We start from the raw sequence: 5,741 nt of genomic DNA, 5'->3' as shown, positions 1-5,741 counted from the left end.
AAGAAGATGGCTGCCCTGCTTCAGGGTGGGAGAACTAGTCAGCAGCCACCTCTTACCTTGGTCCTCGGTGCACTGTCTCTTGTGGTAACTCCTCAAATCCAATTGTAGGGATAACTCTAGGAGGCTACTACTCAATGATCTGTGCTCTCTGCACAAGTGTATTTTGCACTTATTTGCATTGTGTTTTCTGTGTATCTGGTGCCATGATCATGGATTTATTTGAGATACCTGTGCCAGCAAACTTCTTCCCTATGATTTCTTCCAGGGGTTTGATGCTTATAGCTTTATGCTTAAGTCTTCATTGAATTTTTTGTTCTTTTTTATATAGGCCCCTTACCTGATGATAACTGTTTCATATTACTACATAAAGATGCTTGTTTTTCACAACTCAATTTATTGACTACCCATTACCTACTGTGTATTGTTGTCATCTTTGCTTTGTACTGAATTCATTCTGTTCCACTGCTCTGAGGTGTGCCAATCTTCCACTGCTTTGGTTATTTCAGTTTTTGTGGTTTGAATGTTAAGTGTCCACCATACTTTTGTGATTGAAGACTTGGTTCCCAGCTCTGGGCACTGTTTTCCATAGTCACAAGCATTGGGGTGGGGAGGTAGAGTGAGGGGACAGAAGATTTGTGATTTCATAGTCCTTGCCATTTACATTTCTTTCTCTCTTTCCTGACCTGCTGCAGAGTGACAGCTGTCTCCTGCCTCGGATGCTGTACCTACTTTTCCTGCTATGATACACAGTGTGACCCAAACCGTAAGAAAGAATAAACATCCCACTCATTAAATTGCTTCCTGTCTGATATTTTGTCACACAACCAAAGATGTAATATCTTTGTAATGCCTTCTGAAAGAAGAGATCATAATGTCTCTAACCTCATTCTGAATGAAACTGTAGCTCATGTACAAGGAAATAGCATCCCACCCATGCTTATGCAGGCAATCTTAATTAAATTTGGTGTGCAATGTGCAAGGCTCACACAATGACATGGAAATAGGAAGGGGTACTTTTTGAAAAAAAAAGTTTTCAGTGGAAAGAGGAGAGGGAAATGAGAGAGACAGAGAGTTGGGGGTTAGGTGAATAAAAATAACTAACACACATATGAAACTATCAGATAATAAAGCAATAAATTTTAAATATAAAAACCACTCTAATCTATTTAACAGCTTTCTATCCATGCTTTCCAGCTGCCTTTGCTCTGTCCTTTTACTCTTAAGTAGGTCCTCTCTCATTTATCAAAGTCTTCTGAAAACTTAAGTGCCTTGCTCCGGGCAAAAAAAAAAAAAAAAAAAAAAGTATTCATGATTTGGTGACTTGCACTTAAATGGAACTCTAACTTTTCTTGATCCTGACATAATACTTGTATTAGATTAAAGTCTGAGAGCCTGCAGACAGTTCAACAATCATGTTGCAATATTTATTTATCTCCCAGCCATTCCCATTCTTTAGTAGCTACCATTATTTCTCCCCACCTTTTATTTCTGTTATGACCATAATAATCATTTAAAAATATTTTGTTTTTTTTCTTCTAGCTGTGAGCATCCTTGACCTTTGTTTTATAAGCTAGATGTTTCCATGCATTCAGCTTTTCAGCTTTGATAAGCCTCATATATCATGTTATGCATTAACTATGTACAAAGTAAGAAACTCATATGATTTAAAGAATAGAACCTTACAACTCTCCTCATCTTGCTTCATTGATCAAGGAGAATTTCATTTGTTTATTTGACCTTATGTCCATTGGAGTAAATGTATTTAGCTTTTCATCTCAGCAAGAAAAATCTAAAAAGATTGTTTTTCAAGTAGCTTTTTGCAGTTTAGGTGTGAAATACTCACTAGATAATTTCCTTGACTGTGCTCCTATGGAAGAAGGACATGAGGTTGATCTATAAGAACTTGTTTGGTGTATGCATGCTCCCTTCCTTGTGTCTCCAGGTCTCCTTCTCAAGCTTTAATTATGTACCATTTAGGGTTATATTTTGTAAGTCTTTGAGGATGCTACATTCATCATGCATCCCACACAGTTCTATAGGAAATGGAGGTTCTCTTACAGCCATCATTAGGTCTTTCTTGTTGTTTTTTCAGCTATAGTAGTCAGAACAAATATTATTTATAGCATTTATTGTGCCTATTTAATTAAAAAACTCATCCTTCATAATAATGTATCCTTTGCCAAGGTCCCTTGTTTTGTTTTGTTTTTGGTTTCTTTTAACTTCATTTTGTTGATTTGGAAATAAGTGAAGAACATTGGTTTAGAAAGGAAACATAGATATTGTTGGGCCTGACCAAAACTTTTCAGGTTCTTTTACCTGAGGATTGGCATTGTTGAGATAGTTCACAATAATAATCATGTGACATTAAATACAAGAATTGAGGGAGCTATACGTGATAGCTTCATTATATTGGCTTCACTCTTGTCAAATATTTCATTTGGAGACTATTTCCTAAAGTAGAAGAGATGGGAATACAGAGATTACAATAACCCCCCATCTATTCTGTCTCCTTGATAAATCATAGGTCATTGGTCTACCTTTTCTTCATTCTTTGTTTCTAACATAAAAGTAGAAATATTTTGTTCATTTTAGTACTTTCTATACACCATAAAACTCTGGTATAATTTGCAGAAATTTTTTGTGCCCATGCATCTGTTGTGGAGATGTGATTTGAGTACTTTGTATTTTTTTATTTTTGAGTTAGCTGCTCTACTTTTAAGTATATTCATAAGTACATGTTCACATGCTTGTTTAAGATTATCAGCATAGGACTGACTGTCTTTCAGTGCTTGAATAGTAAAATAACACGAAGTCACTAAAAAACAAAACAACAAAACAAAACAAAATAAAACAACTTTGCTCATGCACCAATCTCAAACACTACGAATGATACACTATTATGCTTGCAGACAGGAGCATGTTGTCCTCTGAGAGGCTCCACACAGCAGCTGACTCAGACAGATACAAACATCCACAGCCAAACAGTGGATGGAGCTTGAGGACTCTTATGGAAGTAGGAGGAAGGATGGTGAGCACCAAATTGGATAGGAACGCCACAAAGACCAACAGAGTCAATCAACCTGAACCCTTCGAATTGTCAGAGTCTGAACCACCAACCAAAGGACATACATGGGCTGTATCTAGACCTCCATGCTCACATGTAACAGATGTGCAGTTTAACCTTCATGTGGGTACAGAACATGAAGAACTGGAACAGGAGCTATCCCAAAAGTTGTAGCCTGGACATGTTCTTCTAGCTAGGCTGCCTTGCTTGTCTGGTCTCAATGTAAAAGGAAGCATATAGCCTCACAGAGAATTGAAGTGTGAGGAGTTGAGGTTACCCAGGAAAGAGCCCACTTGCTCAGAGGACAAGGGAAGGTGTATGGAGCAGCATTGTGTTATATGGGAAGGAGTGAAGAGAAGGGAGCCACTGAGTGGGACATAAAGTGAATAAGTAAAAAAATCTGAAAATAAAACCACTATAAATTAGTGGGAAATGCAAGTTATGGTAATAAACTTTATTGACCATTTTCCCCTTTGTTGCATTGCTCTAAGTGCTTCATATATTTTGTTTGTTTATTTTGTGTTACATCTTAAAATTGGCCAAGGAGCTGGGCATGGTGGCTCACACCTTTAATCCCAGCACTCGAGAGGCAGAGGCAGGCAGATTTCTGAGTTCGAGGCCAGCCTGGTCTACAAAGTGAGTTCCAGGACATCCAGGGTAAACAGAGAAACCCTGTCTTGAAAACAAAAACAAAAATAAAAACAAAAACAACAAAACAAAAAGAAAAAAAAAGAAAAAAATTGGCCAAGGAAACAGGTACATTTATTTTCATTCATTTTTCTTATTGTTTTGAAATAACGAAAGTAGGACACAGAAAAATGCATAATTTTTTTTATAGTCATGAGGTTAGCAGGTCACAGTGTTCTGATTCCTTTGTATACCAAGCAAACTGGACTGAGTAAGCACTTGCTGTCCTATGCAATGCTGCTTACAATAGCTCCTGAGCAAGGGCTTCAATGACATTTAATAGATAACATCAGTAAGGGTCAAATATTTGTTTGTATACATATTTATTCCAAAGCAGTTTTTCATCTAATATATCACACAATGATTCTTAATGCTTATTATGTCATATGAAATTAGGAGTCCAAAAATTTAGAGACTATACTTCTCCTATTTATAAAAGTGAGAAATTCCCTTTCCTACTTTTAAAAGTCTTACTACAGTTTCTTTTAGAAGAAAATGGTGTAAGGAAAGGTATTAACACAGAGAAGAACAAAGTAGAGGAATGGAAATAAAGTTGTATAAACATAGACCAGAAAAGATGCAAAGCAGTGAGAGTAACTAAAGAGTGATCTTCCAGAAAGCACAATGGAAACTTTGAGATAATGTCATGCCAAGAAATTTAAAGTGTTTTTAAAATTACTAAAAATGGAGAGAAGGCTTGAATAGTTAGATCTAATGACATGTTTTAATCTACTTTGATTTTCAAACATAAGTGACACTTAACTCACCTTATTCTTAGGAATCTCCATATTTAAGCAGATGAGACCACCAGAAGCTGTCAACTAAAGCAGGCTTTTCATAGTAATATCCCCCTTTTGGGATCAATGAAGTAAGGAAAATTTATAATTCTAGCCAAGAAATTATCTTACATAGTTACTTCTTTATATATTCTATTAAAGTCTTCTTGTATTCTACTAGTGGAATACTCTGGAATTGCAGTTTAGGGTAGTCACAAAATTACTTCTACTGACTTAAAAGCTTAATACAAATTTAAAAACAAATCATTTGTGGGATAGTTCTATTACTATCACTGTAACAAATAGCTGAGACAGTTAAATAAAAAATATTGGTTAATTCTGGACCATAATTTAGAGAGTCAGTCCATAAGCGATGGACCATTCTCAAGTAAGTGAGAGAAAATGGCAGAGCAAAACAGTCAATTCACTGCCAAGAAACAAAACAGAGACAAGGAGGGAACAGGGTCCTACAATCCCCTTCAAGAGTTTTACAAACTATTGGGATTAATGATTAGCAAGTTTCCTCAAAGCAATATCAGTACTTCCAAATCAGTAACATTCTTATGTTTCAAATATAAATTAGATGTTGAATAAATATCATCCACAGAAGCAAAAAGTGTAATGTATCTAGAAATAAACATATCTAGAAATAAAATAAAAATAATGTATCTAAAAATAAATTTGTACAGAAATTTTACTGAAGAATCAATTACATTTACTGAAAGGCATAAACTGAATGAAGTGAATGAAGAAATAAACCCAATTCATAATGGAAGAGGTACTACTGTGGTAGCAAAGAAAACAACTATAATATATATATATACTGATGCATTGATTATGGTAAAGTTTAAATATTTATAAAATATTAAATATATCTATCATAGATAAGAGAAAAATTTAATATTTAGAATAGATGATGAGTACCTTTATATCAAGTAAAAATGAAATTAAATTTGAAAGAAAAGCAAGGTGCATAAACTAGTAATTTCAGAGTCATTATTAATGATCATAAAAAGTTGACAATATATAACCTTAGTAATGATCAAGTTTAGGCAAATCAAAAAACTTTGCTTTGCTTCTCTGAGTTTATAGAATTAAATATGTTTGCTAATACAATGTCTCAGAGAGAACATAAGGATATAAACATATCATCTCAGTGAGGAAATTACAATTCTATCCTACCATATTCATGAACAATCTGTTATCATTTTCTT

Source organism: Mus caroli, unplaced genomic scaffold (assembly GCF_978045245.1).
Source record: "Mus caroli unplaced genomic scaffold, Mus_caroli_1 scaffold_6, whole genome shotgun sequence".
NCBI lineage: Eukaryota > Metazoa > Chordata > Mammalia > Rodentia > Muridae > Mus > Mus caroli.
This window is presented reverse-complemented; position numbering follows the sequence as displayed.